Consider the following 25,871-nt stretch of genomic DNA (forward strand, 5'->3'; position numbering starts at 1 on the left):
GTCATTGTCTTTATCATCCAATAATGACTTGAAAATTTTACCACCACGAATAACCTCATCATCAATAAAGGAATTTTCAACCACCGTTTCTACAACTAATGATTTTTCAATCACCGATTCGTCAACCAATGATTTTTCTACCACAAATTCTATAACCGATGGTTCTTCATCCTCAATAACACTCTTATTAATATAGTGTCCATAGACTTTTTCATCAAGACCCTTCCAATAACTTTGATTATCAACTAATCGTTTTCGAATATGATCATATGTATATGGAAAGACTCTAAAATCATTCGGAGCACGCACGAAAAATTCACTATAAGGGCATTCACGATTTTCATGACAAAGACGTTGACAACAACAGTAGTCAAGTGCTGCATAAAAATCATATAATTCTTGTAGTAGCTATTCATGCTCATAAAGAATAAAAAATTTAAAAAAAATTAAAAAAAAAATAATCTAGACTCTAATAACAACTAGAAATAAAAATAAAACTGTTTCCCCGGCAACGGCGCCAAATTTTGACAGGCTAAAGTCGTATCACCTAATCAAAAATAATTCCTAAACCACTAACTAATAATAGATAGGGAAGTAGGGTCGAATCCAAAGGGAAACGAGTCTTTCTATTCCTAATTAATTAATATAGTCTAGATTATCAAGTAACCAAATTTGTTGTTGTGAAAGGAATTAATCTAAGGAGAATAAGTAGGGAAGAATAAAAGTAGGGAGAAATCAATTAATAAAAGCCTAGGGTATAGGTTCACCAATAAATAATACTCTAGGGTAAAACATAACAATCAACCATCAATGCATCAATTAATCAGATCATAGAGGGCTTTCGCTACGTATTACAATCACATAATTAATCTACCGGTATTAAATTGCATCACTCGAGTCTTGACTTAACCATTTATAAATTAACTTGCCTATTGAATCTAAGCCTAAACATCAATTCTCATCTCTCGAATCTCGAATCAATATTGCTTAACTCATACAAATTAAATCTGGCCAAATCTAATTTCATAGCATTAAATCAATCAATAGGAGATTAATCAAGCATTGACAATCAACAATAATAAATTACCCCTTCATATATTCATGGATCCCCACAACCCTAGAATTAAAATACTCGCGCATAATTAAAACTAAACTAATCAAAGCAATTAAATAAAGCATAGTAAAAAGCAAGAATTAAGATAAAGAGAATAATAGTATTTAAGTAGTAGGAAAACAAAATAATAAATCTTGAATAAAAGGTAGAAAAGAAAAGAAAAGAAAACTAAACTAAAAGAAAAGAAAACTAACAACTACCTAATGAAAGCTTACCTACGTAACTACTACTACCTCCTTTTATAAGAAAAAAGGAAGTTTATTTAATGTCAACTTCTATTCCCACATAAACTCCTCAAACAAAATAAAACTCCACTTAAATAAAAACTAAGTCCACCGACTTGCTTTCTAACCCAAAACAAAATCTCAAACTAAAATATCAGCAGCCCTAAAACATCAATCTCTCGCCTGATCAGGCTTTGATCCATTCGATCAGGCCCGCCAGCTTCACGCCCCACAATCTCATGTAAGCTTGTATTTGTATGCTTGGGCTGATTAATTCTTTGGCCCAATCTCCTTCTTCTTGATATACAATTATTGGACTTGTGATAAAATTAGTATTCCGAACGAACTGAACCCGTATTCACCAAACTAAATTTAATTAGCTCGACCTGGGGCTTCAAATATACGGTCATTAAATACGATCAAACTCCAATATCTTTGTAGTGGCTCAATAAGCTCTGGAAGTATCATAAATCTGCAAATTCCTACAAAATAATACTAACTCTACAAAAACATTAGAAAATGTATATTAGTAATAAAAATAGCTCCGCAGAGCTCAAATAAGCACAAATATGACCCTGGGACGGGGAATAAAAATATATATAAAATAGACTCATCAATTTACATAATGTAAATACATATATTTATATTTTTATATATATGTTGATTGACAGGTAATTGATTTGTATATGCACAACCTTACTTGTATGTTCTTGATGCCAAAAATAAAAATATATTATACTTACCCGCGATGTTTCAGGTTATTCTATCTAATATGAAATTTCCTTCATTTTTACTCATTAACGTTACATTCATTTATTTTAATTTGGAAAATTTTTAAATTACCACCTGTAGGGAATATTTCAAGCAACCCACACTTGAGCCCCAATGTGATTATACACTTAAGCATGGTGGCGTCCAAAGGGAAGGAAGCTAGAGCAAAAGAGTCGCCAATAAGTTTTAGGAACTTGTAAACCGTTCATAGGGTGAAGGTTACACCCCTTCACGATCCATGAGATCGTTAACTCCATAGTGGTCTGGAACCATGACTGGATATTCAGGGATGAAGGTACAAATCCAACCTAAAAGAGATTGAACCTGCCCTAAAAATAGGCCTTAACGTTATTCTTCTCATATTCATGTGCGCTTTCTGACTAACATACAATCAATATATTAATCCTAAACCTGTTTAATCTATGTTGATTGAATATTAATGCACAAGCAAATCTATTATTGGCGATCACTTGAATTAAAATCATATTAGCCTAAATAAAATTATTAATTATCTTATTAAGCGTGATTACAAATACAAATTCCCTTTTAACCTGCATGAGAGGGCGTGATCAAGCAACAACAATAATACATCAAGAAACATAATAATAATGATAATCATCATCATCATAATATTCTCATAACATTATAATATTAGCAAGATCTTAGCTAGGCATGATATTAACAAGATTAATAACAAATCCTAGCATGTCACTAAACATAAAGATCAAAGCTTTAGCCCTAACATGATACTAACATGAAGAAATAGGAAGCAACCTATGATATTAGAAACATACATGATATTAGAAATATTAGTTATTACCCTAAACATGATACTAGGAATTAAAATAATCTAAGCATGCTTTTTAAAGAAATAGAGCAATAAAAACTACTTACTTTGTTGTCTCGTATCTCTTTCTTACACGTCTAGGGCGAAGGCAACTTTAAGCTTGGTTAGTTGTGTCTAAGTCTCGTGAATGCGGTATTTTTATTTGAAAAGGGAAGTCTTAGAAAGAGGGAGAAAGAATAAGCTTTTAGCTTGAGAGAGAAGAGAAAGAGAATTAGATGATTGTTGATGATTTAAAAAACGGAGAATATCGACCCTATTTATAGAGAAAATAGTCCGAAAATAATAGAAAAGAGTTAGAATTCGAATTGGAATAAAATTGGTTCTGTCGCAGAGCGACTAAGTCCAGCGCGGCGCGACAAGACAGTTTTTTGCGGATTTTGTTTTTATCATAACTTTTGATATAGAATTTGAAATAAGTCATATAATATGTCGTTGGAAAGCTCTCGAAATCTAATTTCCAACTCAATTAGAATCAGATTAAAATATTTTGTAGAATAAAAGATATGGTCAAAATAGTGGAAGGGTGTCAGTTTTGGATAGAGTTTCGTATTTCTTTCATATGTTTTTCGTTATCGCTCGGAATTAATATTATAATATATCATTGGAAAGATAATTTCAAGATCTATCCAACCATTTAAGATTTGGACAAAAATTATGGGGCACAAAAATAATATCTGACTGTCTTTGAACGTCTTTAATTTCGAATAGAATTAGGACTTAAAAAAGGAAAGTTTTTATTCAATTTCAAATTCTTTAATCTTATCTTTTCAAAAAGGATAATTAAGATCTTTTAGAAACTTATAGAAGCTTCTAATTAATCCTAATTAGTTTAGGAATGGGATTAAACCTTTGGACCCTCCACATGATCATTGGGTCGTAAGTAAAATCCGGTTTAGGGCCCAGTGTAGTATTTTGGCCATAACTTCCTCATTATTCATCGGAATTGGACTTATAATATATCGTTGGAAAGCTCTTTTCAAACTCCATCCAAATACACCATTATTGGACCCTTATCATGGACCAAACTAAACAGGAATGGGAGTTTTTCATAAACAGGGTACAAAAAGGAATATTTTCAAAAATAGAAAGAAATATTTTTGTTAAAACAGAAGCATTCACAAGTCTCTTTCATATTTCACTTTGTTCGATAATCAAAGACGTGAAAGATATTCATCACTTGGTTTGGTTTTTGGGGAGACACAATTAGGTGTCTACACCATCCAAAAATGTATCCATTTTCAAAATAACCACCCGTTTAATTTTTTATTTTATTTTACCACCTCTAAAATTTAAAAACTACTCAGATTACCACCCATTTTAAAATTTCGGTGGATTTTCGTTATGTGGACCCACCCAACGGCTAGTAACAGCTATGTCTAAGCATTACAATCAGCCCTGTCTTCACTCCACCTCCCCCCTTAAACCAGTTTATTGAGTACAAGACAACCTAAAACCAAAAGAAAAAAAACTAAAAAAAACCAAGAGCTTGCTGTCTGAATTGCCCCCCTATTGATCATTTTCTTCCTGTCACCACTAAGAGTCATTGGGTGGGGCTAATATAAGAGAAATCTACCAGAATTTTGAAATGGGTGGTAATCAGAGTAGTTTTTGAATTTAAGGGGTAATAAAGTAAAATTAAAAATTTAACGGGTGGTTATTTTAAAAATTGATACATTTTTGGGTGGTAATTTAAAAATTAACCTTTTAATTTAAAATCATGGCAACCTATTATTGTATAGAGTCTTGTTACAAAGGTGAATGTTATGAATCAAGTAAAGATGTGTCCAAATGAAGTGCATACTATAAGGGAAGTTTGTGAGTATAATATTCCCAATGACACATCTGCTATTCAACAGGTACTACAAGAAAAATTTAATGTTACGGTGCCTTTTTTTTTAACATTTTTCATATATAGATTTTACATTTTAGTTACATGTGTCTAATCACAGGTTTACATTCCAATATTTGATTACATCAATGGTCATTGGTTTTTAGCTACTATTGACATAGTGGAAAAAGTGAAAAACTATATTTTCTATTGGACTCGTCACATATTTCTAATGTTCAAATTCAGCTGACTAATGAAATTGTAGGTTTTCTTCCCACACTTTTTCATCAAAGTCTTTTTTTCTAATGTCTTCTCAATCATCGTATGAGCTTACAAAACGTATTTTTGTTTAAATAGTTAAAAAAAAAAGTATCTCATTTACGCTGAAGATCCAAGGGTAGGTCGATTTTTTGATACCATAATGAACTTTGACATGGAAATTCCAATAACCAATAAGCAAGAGCACAAGTAAATAATATATATGCATTAAATCTCATAAATAATTATTCATATAGCACAAATATAATGTTTTATTATTATGTAGGATTGAAAGTCCTGTATATATGATTAAGTAAATTAAAGCATCCAATTGCTTGGAATGGAGCAAAATCAAGTTAACGGTATATTATATATTTTTACATGAGAATTATGTTGTGGATGTATTTATGTTCATTATAATTATTGTATGGATGCCCCTTTTTATGTAGAGAGATGAAGTTGGAATTGAGTGCCTTAAAATCATGGTCAAAATGGTGAACTCAAAATATAATTACGTTGTTCCTTTTGGAAAGAGCGAAAAACACATCATATGGCATGCCGTGTATGAGTAAATGTAAGCTTAAGGTTTTTAATGCGGATTGCGAAATTTATTTCCTATTAATAGATTTATCATACTCCCTCCGTTTCATAATGTTAGTCCCATATACTATTTTGGGCGTTTCAAAAAGATCTACCCATATTGAATATATTCATTTATAACTTGATTTTTTTTGGAATTAATTGATTGTGGATTGATGACATAACTCTAAATAAGGAAATTTTTACCTTAAATTATGCAATTATGACTTGTGATTTCCTAATGAAAAATCAAAAAAGGTTAAATAAGATAAACTAATTATGAAATATGTTGTACTTTAATGTTAGATTCCAAATATATTTATTTTCTTATTTTATGTGATTGATTCCATATGAGACTAATATTATGAAACGGAGGGAGTATCATTTTTAAAGTGTTGGACTTTTGATTTGTATTACGTTTGTTTATAGACATTGAATTTGTATTACATTGTTTAGGTAAATATATACTCCGTATCGTATTATTTAGATAAAAATTATTTCCATACATATTGTCAATTATAAAAGAATGTGTAACTATATATATATACCAAGTTATAATGAGAACTAGTCGAATAATAGGAACTAAGAATTAATTTCAACCATCAGATTAACCTCAAATTCGCGCTTGATGAACGACTGTGATTATTTCAAACAAACTAGATGAATTTCACCAAAAAGAACAAGCGTAATTTTCTCTCTCTTCAACCTCACTGACCATTTCCAATCTCTTAAAGCATTTTCTCTCTCCTCACACCAATTTTGCTAAAAATCGCCATTGATTCTTCTCAAAAACTGCCATAAATTTCTTTCTCGTATGTTAATTTCTTCTACTGACGAAATTATTTATTGATTTTCACTCGATTTGAATGAAATTACTTGTTGAAAGGTTAAAAAACTAGGTATAATTTCAAAATTTTAATTTATGCGAAATTTATACAGTTGTGATAATCTTAGAAAATTATGGAGTTTGAACTGTTTTTATTATATGACTTATCGCAAAATTATAATTGCCGAAGTTTAATTTTATTTTGTCAGCTACAAGCCTACAATTTTGGAGTTCATCCGATTTCTCAAGTGCAATTTCTTCAGCGACAATGAATATATCAAGCTCAAATCCAGGTATATTTTCCATTTTATAATTTTGATATTAATTTTAGCTAAACAATTGAAGTAATTAACAATTACTTGAGAATTAATTTTGTTTGATTATTCAATTATTATTGTTATTGATTTTTGTGTAAATTTATGAATTATGAGGAGTATTTGTAAGATTTTCATGCCTGAATTTGTCGTTTTTTTTTTCTACATATATTTTTTTTATTATTGAATTTTGGATATTGATTATGTACTTTTTAGAGTGATGATTTATAAAAGTAGATACAAAATAATTAAAAGTAAATCAAATATTTGAAAGAGTAAATAGAATTGAAAATCTCCTTTTCTACTTCTGAAATCAAGAACCAAAATGTTACAACTTGATTCATCATTTAGTTCCTATTTGGTTGGGAGGTGGGAGTGATACCTTTATACATTTAGTTCCTATTTGGTTGGGAGGTGGGAGTGATACCTTTATACATTTAGTTCCTACTTGATTCATCATAATGAGTCAAGGGCCATATAAGTCAACCATTCTATTAAGGTAGACTTGATTGACATCAAATTGTTGATTAACAAAACTATGAATGAAGCTGATAAGAATATTAATTTACGGAAGTGTCATCATGTTAATTATTGTGTAACCTTAGCACTATACTGAATTTTATATAATTAGGAGTTAGCTTGTTTGATATGGAACTTTCATTTGATGGCATATCATAGTTGGGGATAGAGGTGAGCCGAAAACTGGTAATGGAACAAGAAGTGGAGCGCCAGTAAAAGCTTTGCCAATAGAATTGCCAGCTGTGCCATTGGATGAACTAAACAAATCTACCAACAACTTCAGTCAGAAAACTCTGGTTGGAGAAGGTTCTTATGGAAGGGTTTTCCATGGAATGTTAAACAACGGCCTAGAGGCTGCAATAAAGAAATTGGACACGAGTTCTGCACAGGATTCAGATTCCGACTTTGCAGCTCAGGTATCTTACATTTTTCTACATAGTATGGTTTTATATTTTTAGGAATTTTGTTCCTGTTTTCTGATAAGTGGTGGCTCATTGCAGTTGTCGATTGTTTCAAGACTAAAGCATGAGCATTTTACGGAGCTTATGGGTTATTGTTTGGAACAATTTAACAGAATATTGGTCTATCAGTACACAACAATGGGCTCTTTACATGATGTATTACATGGTATTCCATCTCTTAATCCGATCATCTTACTTGTCTTTTAAATTGGCAGCAGAATAGTTTGCAATTTTTGTAATTAAATTATTTTTGATGCGCTGTACAGGAAGGAAAGGAGTACAAGGTGCAGCACCAGGGCCTACTCTAACATGGGCACAAAGAGTAAAAATTGCCTTTGGAGCTGCACAAGGTCTAGAGTACCTGCATGAGAAGGTGCAACCTTCTATTGTTCACCTAGATGTTAGATCTAGCAATGTCCTGTTGTTCGAAGACTTCTTGTCAAAAATAGCACAAGTGCTTCTTCAGAGACAGCAGCTCGTTTGCACTCAACTAGAGTCCTGGGAACATTTGGTTACCATGCCCCTGAGTATGCCCCCCTTTCCCTTTCCATAATGAAAAATCTAGTATATATCATGGCTTATTCCTATCATTTTACTCATCTCTTAATTGGTAGTAGAATGGTGCTTACTTTTAGGCGCAATGAAGATCACTAGGACTGGACTCCTTTCCAGGGAACTAGGATAAGCTATGTCAAAGATGATAGAGAAACCAGGATTGTGTTTAATATTAGGCAGAACTCCTTATGATGATAACTACTGTATAATTAATTGGATCAATATTGACAGACAAAGCCTTTAATGACATTCTAACTCACTGGTGCTTTGAGGAATTGAACCTTTCTTGTTTGTTTCAATAAACAGGTATGCAATGACGGGGCAAATAACTGTACACTTGGGATATAAATTGTTAAGTATACAAGGAATCATGTGTCATATTTTTATGTTTCAGATTATTGCACTAAGTATACTAAAACCTATTAGCTCAAATGGTAGAGCATTATGCAAATGCATAGGAGATGTAGGTTCGATTCCTACATAGGTTGTCTCTAAAAATAACTAAAAACACCTCAATAGTAAACCAAATCATCTTTGTAGTAAATCATTGTAGCTCAAAAGTAATAAGTACAAAAGAGTGAGTATATCAAACTAGGAATAAAGTGATGAACTTTTGTAGAGTTAGGGATCAAACACTCTAAAAGTTATACAAAATACCTCAAAAGTAAACCAAAATAACCAAAAAGTAAATCAAATTAGCTTGATGTATACGAACAATTGATTAGCTTTTAATGAGTAATGACACTATGAAAACTTGGAAATAGCACAATATTTCTGAATTCTTGATTTAAATATCCTTACAAAATGAATCAAGTTATGAGAAAGAAGTATATGAAGTTCAATGTAAAGGTTTAATCAAAAGTAGAGCAAACTATGTCATAAGTAAATCATAATTACTTTAAAGTAAATACTAAAAAGTTAATCAAAATATCATTGAAGTAGAAAAACTAGAAATGTAAATTAATATATCTCTAAAGTAAATCAAAATAACTATGAAAAGAAATCAAACATAGAGCAAAATATGTCAAAAGTAAATCATAATTACTCTAAAATAAATAAACAATGCTAAAAAGTAAATCAAAATATCATTGAAGTAAATCAAATTAGCTCAAAAGTATACGAATAATAAACTATCTTAAAATGATAAATGACTAAGGAAACTTTGTTGTAACACAAAACTCTTTGACTTTCATATCCTTACAAGATGAGTCAAATTATAAGAAACAGATATATTGAGCTCGATGGAGAGATTTTCAAATTAAAAGTAAGTAGAACTATATCAAAAGTAAACAAAAAAAAGAAGAACGAAATCTAATAAAAACATAAAAGTAGACTTTATTACGAATTCTAATATTTAGATTACACAAATGAACCTACGTGGGATTTGAAGCCACATATTTTGTGCAACTGCACAATGCTCTACCAATTGAGCTAGTAGGCTAGTATATATTTAACATTCGAAAAAAAAAAATATCATAAGTAAATAAAAAAATATCAAAAGTAAATCAAAATGTCTATACAATAAACGTAGCAAACTCATAAAGGGGTTAGGAACTCTATATCATTTCAAGCAGCTCAAATAGATAGATTAATAGACCTATAAGATACTATTCCACCAAAAAGAAATTCAGAAACTACAATCTCGATTGCTCGTATATTCATAGAGGTGTAGGTTCGATTCCTACATAGGCTATCTCTAAAAGTAATTATTATGAAACAATCTAAAGTTATTCAAAATATCTTAAAAGTTAATCAAATCAACTAAAAAGTAATTAAAATCAACTAAAAAGTAAATCAAATTAGCTCTAAAGTATACGAATTTCTTAATATCTTATGTTGGTTTCTCATGGTGCGGGGATCATGGAAGTGGCAAGGGAGTTGGATTGGGATGAAAACTTCTGACCTGCTAATAGCATAATTCTCAGTAACAAGGTATCTGAAAATTTTCTTGTACTCAAAGTATACTAGAGTCAATATGAACTACCTCCAAGAGTTCCAATTTGATGTACATATATGTGATATAGCATTTGTTGTTTCCGTTTTTTCAAAAGTAAATAATACCTACACAAAAGTGAATTAGAAAAACATAAAAGTAATAAATACAAAACAATCAAAAGTGTATCTATAATCAAATGGTTCAAAGCGTTAAAAAAAAAACCTACGTGGAATTTGAACCCATATATTTTGTCCACTTGCACAATGCTCTAACAATTAAGCTAGTAGGCTATTATAGAGTCATTTTTAGTTTCTTTATACATAAAATATTTTAAAGTAAAGAAAATAAATACAAAAGTAAATAAGATATACTCAAAAAGTAAATAAGAGAAGCATTAAAGGTAACATTAGCCATATTAAACTAATTGGAGCTCAGTTTTCTTCCTAAATTAGAGGTGCTTAGAATAGGGGACAACTTACTTTGAGGAAAGATCCCCAAAAGTATTGGCAACATTGGCAACTTTATAACACAAAATCTTTGAGTCATTAATTGACTTTTATGTCCTAACATGATGAGTCATTTATTAAAAACATATGGAGTTCAATGTAAAGGGTTTTAAATTAAAAGTAAGGAAAACGATATCAAAAGTAAACAAAAAAAAAATTAAAAACCTAATTAAACAAACTAAATTTTATTATAAAACCTAGTCCTTCATATTACACAAATGAACCTACGTGGGATTCGAACCCACATCTTTGTGCAATTACACAATGCTCTACCTGTTGAGCTAGTAGGCTTGTATATTTAACATTGAAAGTAATAAAAAATAGACAAACAGATTCTCTACATATTCGGAAATTTCTTGCACTGAGTTTGTACCAATTGATGTCATCAGCTATCAATTCCTTCACCTCTCTAGACCAAAGCTAAGTATTCATGTAGCTGACAGTCAGACACCACCAATATCTTAAATGGAACAGTTTGATCAATCTACTTGAAGAATATGCAAGCTATACAGAAAAACTTGTCTCACTTAATGAGTGTTACTTTCCCCAGCTAAAATCTGGCATAGTAGTATGATAGATTTGCAAAATCCAAGTAACATAACAATGAGTCAAAAGTATTCCAGTTGTCACTAACCTCGACGACATTAATAAAATCTTGTTTTTTGTGAAATGCTCCTATCCATTTAGTGTAATCTGCAGTCCTGTTTCAACATAATGAAGAAACCTCAATCTTACAACTCATTAGGTGAACCAGATCCACCTTTGTCTCGCGTAACTCCTACATAATAGAGCAATATGGAGAAAAAGTGATATAGAAAATACAGCCTAAACACATATGTGTATCTAATCTAAGGGTTTAATGAAGATCAGACCTAGCTGAACTATCCTTCAGCTAAATCCACATCTAAAAATCTCAAATGCATTTTTAGAGAAATTCCAGGTTGAGTAAACAATTCCCGAGAAACGGTAGAGATTCATTAAAAGGCATCAACTATAGACAACTAACTAACTGCAAGTCTGCAACTGTGATTTCAGAAGAAAATATATGCAGAAGTGGGCAATTTGAGATATCATTCATGAATCATGACCCCAGGTAATACAAAGTGTAATCATAATCAATCAGCAAACGTATTATCACTCAAAACCAAATCAACAAAAGGATTTTACAACATAATCAAAGTAACTAAGCCAAAAAATAACTTGAAATGACAATAGCTAGTTGGAAAAAATAATAATATGAACAACAAACATTCTTAGACAAACTAAACATACCTAGAATCCATCTTCATATGGTGTGCATTAAAGAAAAAGATAGTTGAAGGTATTAGTGTGATGTCAAAGTACTTGACATACACCTGCACATCCTCTGAATCAATATCAACCAACGCAATACTAGCAAATTTGGAGACATCATAAGATGATTTCGCCAACTGCATCAAGAAAGACATAAACAACAAGGAGTTATATCCATCATCCAAACATAAAGTCATGAACCAAAAAATATGTAAACATAAAGTCATGAGCGAAATTGCAAATTGCTCAAACTGTTAATAGCAAAACCGTAATTTCAAATTCAAATAAATTGAAACACAAATTGTAATTGAAAATCGACAATTTGGATCAAAGTTCAGGTACTTCATGTACGAGTAAGTAGTCGAGCGTTTGATGAAAATCATTGAAGAACTGGATATAGAAAACGAAGATTCGACAATAGGAAGCAAAATTCAACAACAAAACTGCATTAGCAAAATTCAACAACAAAACTGCAAATGCGGAAACATATAAATGTAAATGCCCTAATATTTCAACTGATGAAATCACAAATACTCAAACAAATGATTCAAAAAACCCTAATTTTGCAATCAAACTCCCAAAAATTGGATTTAAAATCGAAATAATATAGAGAAAACAAGAAAGTTTCCTCAATGAATAACAAAAATCGAAGAATACGAAGTACTAGAAGATCGAAATCAAAGAATTTGAATAATTAATTAGCGCAAGCCAAGTATTGTAATCGCAAAAAATCGCCTTTGAGCGAATTCGAAAATAGAGAGAGAAAATGCAGAAGAAGAGAGAGAAAGAAAATGAGCAACGCATGAATTGGAAGGGAGTTCATTCAACTAAAGAAATTACGAAAATACCCTTAATGAGGCGGGTGAAGTGTAGACCGTCAGATTTAACGCGATGGACGACTCGGATGAGTTCTCAGTTCGTATTATTCGAGCTAGTTGGCACATGATCCTAAATCTATACTACACACACACACATATATGGATGACTTTTGAGTGGCCACAATAAAATTGTGGCCGTTGTATTAGATTAAAACACAACCCTTTTTTTTTTGACTAATATAAATTGTTGATGAGGTTCACTTTTGATTTTATTTTGGAGATCATTTAAAAAAAAAAAAGCATTAAAATCCAACCACGTTCTAATCCACTATCAATCAATTTCCCATATTTCACAAAGTAGTTTTTTTTTTCCCTTTATCTACTGTTGATTTATTTTATTACATTATTCTAAATTGTGTGTTGCTTCAATTCAATTCTCATCCACTTTGCATGGCATCTCTTCAAATCGATTGGAATTGATTTGGTAAGTTTAATCTTTGTCGTATTTTAGGCTATTTCAACTCTCAAATTTGGTTGAATTTATGATAATTTGAATAATATTTTAAAGTATTGTTACTATAGTTTTTGATGATCTTGATGTTGTTTAGTTCTTAATTTCACTTTTTCTACATTAATTGTTCAATTGGGTGTTTAATTCTAATAGAATTTAAGCGATAAATTTTAAGGGTTTTTCTATGGTTTGATTTAGGAGTTATCAATTGAGTTTGAGGTTGATTAACAAGTAATTGTTCCTGTTTCATTGTTTTTACTTGATTTATATGCGTTTTTTCTTATAATAATTTTTTTTTTTTTGGTTGATTTTCTCACCACAATAATGCTGAATTTATTTGGGTTTTTTTTTTCATATCACATTTCATGAATTATTTTCCCCTTGCGCTGCACAACTATACTTCGTGGGTTTGAATCCTCTATCCCACTAATGTATCCCATTCCATGTCCCATTCAATTTGATTGGTCTACGTCATTTTAAATTATCAATATTCTTTATTTAATTTTTAATAGCAAATTAAATTAAATAAATTTTTACATATTTTATATTCTAGTCCTTATATCTCTCTTTTTATTTTTCTCCTTTATACAATTACGTTTAATTCAATCTCATTATTATTTTTTCTTTATACTACCTCCACAACTCTACGAAGAATCCAATTTTTTTTTTAGTTACCTCAATTTATTCTTTCTCTAAATGCATTCATAAATATTAAAGCACTACAATTCACTTTAATGGATACTCCACGAGAAGTATTGACGAGCGATTTCGTGTGTATGTCCCAGCTTGCTTTAATTTATGTGTGTATGTTTTCTGCATTTTCAATTTCCTAAAAGTTTTGAATTTACAGTCAAGTTGTATCTTTACTAAACTATGAATTTTTATAATAATGATTGATATGCTCTGATTGTTTTACCATGTCTATCAAGGGTTCTACGTAAAGTTATGGAGGTAGTATAAAAAAAATGAGGTTGAATTAAACGTAATTGTATAAAGGATAAAAAAAGAGAGAGAGAGATAGATAAGGACTAGAATATAAATTATGTAAAAATTTATTTAATTTAATTTGCTATTAAAAATTTGAATAAAGAATATTGATATTTAAAATGACATGGACCAATCAAATTGAATGGGACATGAAATGGGACACAATAGTGGGATAGAGGATTCGGACCCATACTTCGTGCTTTATCTCCTTGCTTTCGTGATATGATTGCGTATAAGGTTTTTATAATCAGTTTATAAATATAAAATGTTTTAACTGATTTATGGTTGTATAGCGCAAGTGGAAGCTTCATTGTCAATTAAAGTTGGTCAATATGAAGTAGTCTATGAACCATCATGGGGATTCTTTAATTGCTTGGATTACTATAAGTTCATTAATTCTCATTAAAATTGCTATGAGTATAATCCATACTTTTGGGCGGAATCGTGATTTCTCCAATCTATACATTTCAATGCAATTGCTACCAACATGATCAATTGCTAATAAATGATTGACCCAAGAACCTTTAGATTAAAGAATTTGATGGTAGTATAGGCTTTGATATTTCTTCTTTGTTTCTTTTAATTTTATTTGTTTATTTTGTGTGTGTATGTCAATGTCTTGCAGATTAGTCTATGACAATTAGAGATAAGAACATGAACCAACCTATAATACAAATTACTGATAATGGAGAAAACTTTCATGGACGCTTAGAAAATATTGAAAAACTAATCATCAATATAAATGAAAATTTTAATGATTTTAAAAACAAGAAATGTACTCACAACCATCATTTGATGATGTTGGTGAAGTCATTGATAATTTTGAAGTCAAAATTTGATATATTTTTTTGGAACTTTGTAAAAAGTAATGAATAAATAGAAAAAAAAAAATCTTTAGTTGTACAACAAGAATTAATCTTAAAAGATAGTGGTGATAAGGATAAAGAACAAGTTGTTAATGAGGTATGCCAAAAGAACCTAACATCTTCTAGAAAGTCTCCTTTTTAAAAGGATAATGTTGAAGATTTTAATCCACAATATAATAAAAGTTTGAATATTAGGGATGAGCATGGTATTAGAATAGGAAAAAAAAAGAAAAAAGGAATTCCATCAAGCCTTAAGAACATCTCTTTTAATGAGCCCACCCTTTCTAGTGGTTTAATAACACTTAGAGTAACTTTAACCACAAGTCTTAAGACTTGGGATGACATCATTATTTTGAGACTTAAGACTTATGCTTAACACTTTTCCCATTTTTCTTCAAAAATCTCAAGCAAGTCTCAAGTCGAGTTTTGAAATTCTAAGACTCAACTTAAGACTTGAGATTGGGACCCACTTCACTTTTATTTTTATTATCCTTTTTTTTTTTTTTTTTTTTTTTTTTACATATAATATGTCAAATATTTAAATCTTAGGGCTAAAGTGATAAATTTGTGTAAGTCTTAATGAGTCTTAACAAGAATTTGATGGTATCATTTTCAATGAAAACCATAAAAAATGATGTCACATTCAAAGACTTGGGGCTAAACTTGCTCTTAGATATAGTCCTATTGTTGAAGTTGAATGTTCAAGAAAGAAAAGGCTCAAGATGTGATCGCCTCCACCGAAATCAACTAGTGGACCAATGAAGGTAAAGAATCAAACCACCGTATTTGTTATTTAGTGCATGTTTTTTTTCTTGACTATAGTATTATAAGTGCATTAATTGGTTATTCATTTAATATACTTCATCTGTTCTTTTTTTATTGCATTATAAGAGATTTTATGTTTGTCAATGCATTACTTTAGCTATTAATATTTTCAATTATACTTTTGTAAAAATTATAAAAATTTGATATTTGAAAAGTAGAGTTCGATACGAATCTAATTAGATTCCACATGACTATATTTTTCCTAATGTATAAATCACGAATGATGGTCAAAGAAGATTAAGTGAATAGTGTAAAAGTCCTAATGGTGCAATAAAATAAAAACGGAGGAAGTATAAGAAATTGTTTTATATAGGACAAAATTGTTGAAAATTCAACACTAAGAAAAAAAAATAAACAAGGTATGAAATAGTGGTTTTTTTCTACGGGATTGTAAATATAGTGTTGATGATGGTATTATTAAGTGGTTTATCCATTTATATTATATGGAGCCATTCTTAATTATTTTTTTGGCTATTCGTATTTATTTTTTTGGCTTTTGGCAGTGCAATATGTCTAGCTTTTGTGCACGTCCTATCACACCTTTATACAAGGAATATTTGAAATATTTAAGGGTGGAAGAAGGAGAAATATGTGAGAGACTATATAATTATAACGATAGGATCCAAACTATATATAGCTCTCATTGGACGTCTATATTTTGGGCAGTGGATGATGTTATATGCTTATTTCCAGATTTAAGCCTTCATGATTTTGTAAGTTTCTTACTTTTCCTTTTAATATAAATAAGTCATTTGAATACTAGGTAACTAATTTTAGTCAGCAAAATATAATGCAGCTTGTAGAATTGGATGCATTTGATATGAGTTTGAGAGCAATCAAAATTCAATCACATAATTTATATTTACCTGCAGTATTTCGGGTATTAATTGTGTATTAATAATTGGTGATATAGTTTGGACAATCACTTAAATATATTTTAACTTTGATATTATTCAGGGTCAAGTGTTGACTTAGGATGTTCATAATGATGAGCCATATGAAACTGGTTTGGCACCGGTTATATCATTTTTGAAAAAAAAATTATTCCCAAAGACACTAGACATATTAAACAGGTATATATATTTTCATTGTGTTGTCTAAAAAAACATACATTTTTACTGTGTTTTACAACTTTTTATAACTTTTTTTTTATTGGATAAATACTATTATATTTTGTTGTAGGTTTACTTTCCTATGTTATAAAAGATAGATGGTCCGTTGTTATGGACAACTTGTCATTAATTTTTAGTTGTCATTCAAATAGAAGAGAAGAGATGTTATCTTCAAAACTCATTAACGACCACAAATATTCGGAAAAACTTGGCTTTAGATTTAGTAAGTATTATGGAGAAGGGCTACACATACAACCCTTGTATGTGGGGCCTACATACAATATAACATGGCTTTTTTTTATTGGTTGTAAAATTGGGCCCTAAATTCCACTCACTATGAAATTTCATTTGAATTGAAATTGAAATTTTTGATACCATAATATTTGAAATTCAAAAAAATTTATTATTTTCAATGGTCACATTTACTTTGTGAATTTATTTTTTTTAACAAAAATTACTGTTCATTTGTCTTCCATGAAATAGCAAATTTTCCTCCCGTTGCATTTTTCTTCCATGGTGAACTCTTTTCTTTTGTTCCTGAAATTATATTATCTCGCTGGATACTCTAGATTTAGACCTCTATTTTTCAAGTGTACCCCTTCCCTCCTTAAATAGACCACTCTCCTTCTCTATCGGTAAGATTGCTCAATATTATACAACCTTTTTTTAAAAAAAAACCCAGTTAATTATAATTGAGTTTTGTCCAGCAAAGACACCGAACATAGGTGGGCATTCATCCATCCAAATACGACACTCTAATTACATTTTTATATATTATACTTATAAAAATGCACATTAGAGTGGTGTCATTTACACTGCTAATTATTTAGATTCATAGTATATGAGTGGTAAATTGATGTAATATTCATATTATTAGATTAGACTCATTAGAGGCATTGCACGCACCTGGCATAATATTTTGCCTAACTCTGGTTTGCATATGGCTTAAAGCTTAATTAGATAGGGTGTGTTCTATTCACCTGGTTTTTATTTATCTGAACTTATTAACCCTTATTAGAAATTATTTTAGTTATAAATTAAACTTGGGTAGCGCTAGTTAACCCTTATCACAACTTATCTGAACTTATTTTTCCTGAACTTATCTTATCTGAACTTATTAACCCTTATTTGAACATATCTGAACTTATCAACCACGAAATAAGTGAAAATAAGGTGAACAGAACAGGGTCTTAAATATTTATAATGTTATTTTTATGTTTAAATACTAATTTAAATCCTCCCATATTTTTGTTCTCCATTAAAATTCAAGTTGAATTTGGAATTTTTATTTTTCAAAGGGGTAAAAGATAAAAATATTAATCATCTATTTTAGGAGATTAAATTGCTTGCATTATTATTTTAATTATTAGATAAAAGAGATTCAAGGGACATAAAATGTCAATAATGGAAGAAATAAAATTTCAAACATAAGAACGTCAAAAATGAAGAAAATCCCCCCAAAATGACAAACGCAATAATTTCGAGCCTGTTCACTTCAGCTTAATTATTTCAGTTCAATTCAGTTCAGTTCAGCTCCAATCAGTTCAATTCAGTTCAGCTTCTAATTTCCTTCTCTCATAAAATATTCATTTCAGCTCAGCTCAGTTCAGTTTAGTTCAGCTCCAATCAGTTCAGTTGAGCTCAGCTCCAATCAGTTCAGTTCAGTTTAGTTCAGCTCACTTCAGTAAATGTAAACATGCCCTTCGTAAATTAATTGGTAACAAAAATCGTTAGTATATGATCAATTACCGACGATGTAGTGATGAATAATATATTTCGTTTGCAAAATGTTACGTTTACATGGTGAATATCTCGCAATGTTGGTTACTAGCACACTACTCGTGAATCGTTACACATTCAATTTGGTACCAGATTCGAATCTCATCCTTAATCACAACATTTTTTAGTATAGTATTCTTATTCACATAATTATATGGTAACAAAGAATGATAATAAAGTATCTAAAACTATATATTATATGCATATATGACACTGTTTTAGTAACAACATTTTTTTAAACGAAAAGTAACAACTTTTATATATATATATATATTAAAGTTTGTAATATGTGTAACATTTTGTGATTTAATTTCATTAAATAACACTTTCTAATATGTAATTTTCATTTAATAGCACTTTCTAATATGTAATTTTCCACTAAAGATGGCAACAATGCAAGATTATATTTAAGGAGATAAGTTATAAATACAAGAGAGTATTTAGCAATAGCTGATATTAATTTGTGTGTAACCTTTCGTGATTTTATTTTGACCCTTAATTATTTAATTTAAAACCTTTAATGAATAAATTAAACCTTTCAATGTATGAATTAATTCATACAACACTTGATAATTGTATAACTATATCCAACACCTATTTAATATTACATGGTTACTTTACATATAATAAATATAATTAGTACTTTTTTGGTATGTTTGAAATTTTTTTAGTAACGAAAATGATAAAATACTAACACTTGTTAATAAGGTTAAAATGATAAAATGACACACTATAGTAAGGTTAAAATTGTCCATCTTCATAACATATTCGAAAATATATTGATATGGATGTCTGTAGAAAGATCATTAAAAAAATTATTTTATTGGTATTTTTATAATAATTTTTTGATTTGTCGTTTGTAAAATATCGTCAAATGAAGTATTATATGATTATTATAAATAACATCTCTCTTCATTAATGGTGCTAACTAGGACGTTATTATCTCTAGTAACAAAATCATAATTTTTAGTAACGTAAAATATTTTGTTAGTAACAAGAAAGACTAATTGCTGCCAATGAAATTTTATCCCGTCTTTTCTAGTAAATGGCGCCAGAAACCAAAATTTTTCCCTCTCATTTTTTAAGTTAATGATGTGTTGTCAATTTTTAAATGGTGTTGTATGTTTGGTCCACATACAACAATTGTATGTGTATCACCTCCCAAGTATTATGTGTTACATATTGTTGACAATTAACCTTAGGCTCATTATTATGATTATTATTATTTTTTTTGGAAAAACTAATATTTTAATTAATTTGAGTACTAGCTAGCAAAAACCACGAAATGTGTACGTAAGTGATGCACCCTTGAATAAAATATTTAAGGAAGTGACCTCGTTTGATATGGAAGTTTGTGATACGCAAAAACAAATGAATGGGTCGTATGTGATAATATTTCCATCCTAGTTATATCTTATGATCATCTCTTATAATTGCACATTTTATTTATTGTAGACATGATTCTAGGATGTTTATGATCAAGTATATGAAAGCAAAATCATATTTCGCAATAATGGAGGAAAATTCAATACACAGTATGCATATATTTTGTTGTAATTTTTAAGTTAAAAATGTTAATTTTGCTTATTTAATTAATACTTTTTTCGTTTCTTTTTAGTTGACACGTTTCTTTAGTCACGTTTGCCAATACACTTATTCAATTATTAATATATTTAATTATTGATAAGTAAAAATTATGAAAAGTTGATATTTTAAAGTATACAACGTGACGAATCTAACAAGATCTCACATGACTATAATTTTCATCACGTATAAGCACAAAATACAGTAAAAGGAAGTTGTGTGAATAGTGCTAAAGTCAAAACGTGTCAACTAAAAAAATAAGGTGATAGTATGTCACTTTGCAGACTAATAAAGCACAAAATACGGTCAAAGTCACCGCGTGGAACGCTTGAAGTATCTTGTTATGATTATTAAAAGCGAATTCAATAATAAGCAAGACAAATCTAACATTGTTCAAGAGATTCTATGTGATATGCAAGCTTAATACAAAAGTGGTGTTTGATTAACATTAGAAATGTAGACAAAGGAAGAGCTACATTACACTTGCTTTCATTTTTTGTGATATTTGTGATTATTGTTATATCTATTTTTTATTAAGGTTTGTAATTAAATTGCGTATTGCAGTCAACTACCACAATTTTGTTAGGTTATGGAGTTCCATAGATGAACTCTCACGTTCAACTTTGGGTAATTCAGATTTTGATTTGAGTACTATTTTATTTTATTTTATTTTTTATGTTGGTAGTCAAAGTTATTTTTAGAACCTATGCATCACAAATTTTTCATATTGAAGCTCACCTAGCCGTTGTTTTGGATATTAATGTGCACAGATACTGACTATTGAGTACTAGGGAGTAAGAGTAGTGTTCCGTTTTTTTTTTTAATGTTGATTGTCAAATTCAGTGGAGGTTTAGGAGTTACTATTTTTTTAATGCATAATAATCATATTATCTCTATATATTATAGGCATAGCTATTGGGACTTCATTCAATCGCATGAGGAAATTTTTTTTATTATTTAACTCAACAATTTTTGCTTTACAATTAGCTAGAGAGCAAAACAAAGAGGAGGGATAATGATGTCAACAATCTAATGTTATTCCTTGAGTACTACCCTCTAAAATTTTCAATTATTAGAGCAATTTTATGCGTGAAGGAAATGTATTCCGTGTAGATTTTAATATCAATCAAGGTTTTTACTTTTTAATATAAGACATTTCACATGCAATAAACTTGGGAAACTTTGCTTTAAGCTAAAAAAAATTTGTTACGAGTACTATTGTTAATGGATTAATAACTTAATAAAAGTATATATCTAACTCCACTTAATTTAAATTATTTAATTTTGATGCTTTTTTGACCATATGACAACTTTTAGATAATTAAACTTTGGGATATACGTACTACTTGTAAATATGGTGAAATAATTTCTCAAATAAATGTCAGCTTGGCTAGATTTGTCACTAGAGCTCCATCAGTTCTTAAAAAAAAAAAAAAAAAAAAAAATTACCTGTTGTACTTGTCCCTTGATGAGTGTCATTTATGGCACTCATTTGTTCTCTTTTAGGGTGATTTCAGATTACTTTTATAGCCCTTTTCATTCCTTTTTCCTTAGTTTTGCTCTTTATTTCTTTAGTTTGCACTTTCCTTAGTTGATTTTCCATTTTCGTGTATTTCTTGGTTTATTTTGTCTTTTTCCCTTTTATTTGTTTGTTTTCTTTCATTTTCAGGTTAAGATCGTTGTCCAAGAATTCCCGAGGTGTCTTCCCGGGTTTTGCATTGATTGGGATGCTTAGTGTCTTCCATTTAAAGCCCTAGTTTGGAGATGTGCAAGTTCCAAGTAACCTTAGGCCGTGCATTCATGCCGTGGGGGCACCAATTCTGGTGTTGAACCCACCGTCAAGGTGTTTTAGAAACTGCCATGTCCCGTGTTCATTAAGAGCATTAAGTGGAGTGCACGAGGAGCGTCAAGATGAAGGGGAAGAGGGCTGCCCTGCTCCCAGGCGCGGCCGTGTCTGTTGCTCCCCTTGTTCCGTACCGTCTTTTGCGCGGCCGTGCATCCTCTTGAAGAAGGCCGCACCTGTACGGGTCTATTTTGGACGATCTAACTAATTTCTCTTTGTTAGTTTTACTATATATAGATTTTTCTTCTATTTTTAGGGGATTTTTCATAAGAGAATTCAATTTTTTAGAGAGAGAATTAATTAGAGTTTTTAGAGTAGAGATTTTTAGAGAGAGAAACACTTGTTCTTAGATTTTTAGAGAGAGAAACTCATGGTTGATGATTGATGATTGATGATTCTACTCCATTGATTTCATCAAAGTTTGTAAGGATTTCTTTTACTTTAATGCAATCTTTAGCTTTTGAATTCAATTGTTTGTTGATTGTTCAAGTTTAATGATTAGTTGATTGAATTTGTTTGATTGAAATGATGATAATGAATTTGTTGATTAGCTTAGTTTTGATCTTGATTTCTTTCATGGCTTGTGAGTAGTTTACTAGCTAGGGATGTGGTGAAGCATGTTTGAGTGATGGATCATAGCTAATTGGGGGTTTTTGATTGATTTAGCATTGAGATTAAATTGGTTGATTGATTTTGTGCATGTGTGTGATTAGTTAAAGAGTAGCTAACTTTAATTGTCATACTAGATTGCATTGTGTGTCTACATTGATACGGACCATTGATTTGTAGCTCGCATTTGTCGATTGAGCTTGGTTTGTGACGTTCCTAGTTAGAGTCTTTCGTAGTTGGCGCTAGCTAGACCTCTAGGAGATAGCTTATTGAGATCTTTTGATTGCATTGTCTATCTTCCCTCGCAATACTTGAATTAATCAATCTCCAACCCAATTAGTGTGTGTCCATTGCAAGAATATGTGGATCCTAAATCCCTAGTGTCTTGATATATTGATTTACTTTGTTGATTAGTTGAATTTTAGTAAACCTACACTACCTCTTATACTTCGAAATAGCTTGACTTTGGCCATAGAAAACTTCCCCCCATTCCTAGTGGTTCGACCCGAACTTGCCCTATTACTAGCTAGGTGTAGGTTTGGTTACAAATTTAGTTTGATTGGAGGAATTTTAGTTTCAACGACCTAGAATCCAACCTCCATCAAAATGGCGCCGTTGTCGAGGAATGTCGTAGTTGTTTGCTATTGTTGTCGAGTCTATTTCATTTCATTTCAAAAATATAAAAAGATTTTTCTCTTTTAGGCTACACTTGTAGCCGTGCTACTAATTGTTTCTTTGAGATTGTATGCATAGGACAAGAGGAAGGACTTTAGTACCTTTTGATCCGGAGATTGAGAGAACAATCGCAAGGATAAGAATTATTAGATGATACTTGAGTTCTAGCTCATCAAGTGAAGAAGAATTTCAAGAAGAAGAACAAGGAAGCATGGATGAAGTACCAAGGGTTGCTTTGAAGGAGTTGGGAACTCCCGGTGCCTACAGATTTGAGAGTGGTATTGCTCCGCCAACAACACCGGCTAATGACTTTGAAATAAGGCCGGCAATGATCACTTTGATAGAGAGGCGACAATTTAGTGGGGCCAAGAATGAAAGCCCACTAAATCATCTCAAGAAGTTTGAAAAGTATTGCAACACTATAAAAGTAAATGGAATTTCCCAAGAATTCATCCGCCTCAAGCTTTTTCCCTTTTCCCTCATAGGGCGTGCATTGGAATGGCTAGACAAGGAGGTCAAGCAGAATTCTCTAAGGACATGGGACGAAGTGACCAAGGAATTTCTATCCCGTTTCTATCCACAAAAGAAAACGGCGAAGGATAGAGCTTTAATTCAAGGTTTCAAGCAAAAGCCTAGTGAAAGCCTCTATGAAGCATGGGAGAGATACAAGGAGTATCAAAGAGAATGTCCTCACCACGGAATTCCTACTTACCAAATTATTCAAATCTTCTATGGTGGCCTTAGTCCTTAGAGATAATTGAATAATTACAACAACCATGGGAATTTTAACAACTATAACTAAGGTGGTGGTAATAGGAACCAAGGAAACTAAAATTTCCGAGGTAACTATAACAACCAAGGTTATAGTAGCCAAAATCAAAACCAAAATTATGGTAATTATAACCAAGGTTATGGTAACCATAATCAAGGTTATGGTCAAAATCAAAATAGGGGTAATTGGAACAACCAAGGTAGGGGAAGTTTTCAAAACAATGCTCAAAGGGGTCCCCCACCCGATTTTATTCCAAAGACCCAAGGTGATAATTCTTATGCTCAACCCCAATCTTCTAGAACTAACTTGGAGGAGATCATTGAAAACCAAACAAAAATTTTGAACACTTACATGGCGGTGAGTGACAAGAAGTTGAATGAGATGATGACACACAACAAAATGCTTGAGACCCAAATCACTCAATTAGCCAATACCTTGAAAGATTGTGCTAGCCCTTCTTCATTACCTTCTCAAGGAGTTGATCCTAAGAAACCCGTTTATTCTATTACCACAAGGAGTGGGAGAGTTCTTGAAGAGAGAGTTTCTAGGATGAGTGAGAAAGATGAGAAGAGGAGTGACTCAAGTGAGAAAAATGAGAACAATATGTCAAAGAGTGTGAGTAAAGAGAAAGCTCAAGAGAAAAAGAAGAGTGTCGAGAAAGTGCAAGAGGAAGTGAGAAAACCCGACCTTCCATACCCCCAAAATTTTTTGAGGAACAAAATTGATGAACAATTTGGGAGGTTCCTTAATATGTTGAAGGAAGTTCATCTTTCAATCCCTCTCACCGAAGCCATGACCCAAATGCCTAGATACTCCAAATTTTTTAAGGATATCTTGAGTGGCAAGAGAGAGTGTAATGAGATAGATTTGGTAGAGGTTGGGGAGTGTTGTAGTGCCTTGATTCACAATGACTCACCCAAGAAGATGAAAGACCCGGGCAATTTCTCCATTCCTTGCAAAATTAAAGGCAAATTGTTTGAAAATGCATTGTGTGATCTTGGTGCTAGCGTTAGTATCATGCCTTATTCCGTCTTCAAGAAGCTTAAGCTAGGAGAGCTTCTTCCTACCAACATGACTTTGCAATTGGCCGATAGATCCATTAAGTTTCCCAAGGGAAGGGTTGAGGATGTTCCCCTTAGGATAGGTGGTTTTACCATCCCCATAGATTTTATTGTGCTTGAAATTGAAGAAGATGACCTCATACCTATCATTCTAGGGAGACTTTCTTAGCTACTTCGGGAGCTTTGATTGATGTTAAGGGAGGCCTAATCACTTTAAGAGTTGGTAGCAATAAGGCAAGTTTTGAGCTAAAACCAATGCATGAGTCTTTGTCCCTTATTAATGGAATCATGTGTGTTGAGTCCCCTCACTCCATTGATAATGTATGCATGATTGACTCTTCAACTAACAATGTTCTTGAGATTTGTGATGATGTGCTTTTGAGTGTTGATTGCAAGAA

General features: G+C 31.0%; 1 long non-coding RNA gene, 1 other non-coding gene and 1 pseudogene across 3 annotated transcripts; 2 read left to right on the plus strand and 1 right to left on the minus strand.

The window, feature by feature from the left end:
- Positions 1 to 6,352: 6,352 nt before the first annotated feature.
- LOC145582046 (protein CYTOSOLIC ABA RECEPTOR KINASE 4-like) lies at positions 6,353 to 8,600 on the plus strand (annotated as a pseudogene). Its single transcript, XR_014099733.1, has 5 exons — positions 6,353 to 6,520; positions 6,657 to 6,740; positions 7,440 to 7,696; positions 7,781 to 7,907; positions 8,008 to 8,600. The product of XR_014099733.1 is annotated as a protein CYTOSOLIC ABA RECEPTOR KINASE 4-like (transcript).
- Positions 8,601 to 15,054: 6,454 nt separating this feature from the next.
- LOC145583043 (uncharacterized) lies at positions 15,055 to 22,826 on the plus strand. The gene is made up of 2 exons (XR_014100009.1): positions 15,055 to 15,977; positions 22,183 to 22,826. It is a non-coding gene; the product is annotated as an uncharacterized LOC145583043 (long non-coding RNA).
- A 1,409-nt stretch (positions 22,827 to 24,235) lies between these two features.
- LOC145583502 (small nucleolar RNA R71) lies at positions 24,236 to 24,342 on the minus strand. Its single transcript, XR_014100145.1, has one exon. It is a non-coding gene; the product is annotated as a small nucleolar RNA R71 (small nucleolar RNA).
- Between the last annotated feature and the right edge of the window lie 1,529 nt (positions 24,343 to 25,871).

This window comes from Chenopodium album, chromosome 15, assembly GCF_948465745.1.
Source record: "Chenopodium album chromosome 15, dcCheAlbu1.1, whole genome shotgun sequence".
Lineage (NCBI taxonomy): Eukaryota > Viridiplantae > Streptophyta > Magnoliopsida > Caryophyllales > Amaranthaceae > Chenopodium > Chenopodium album.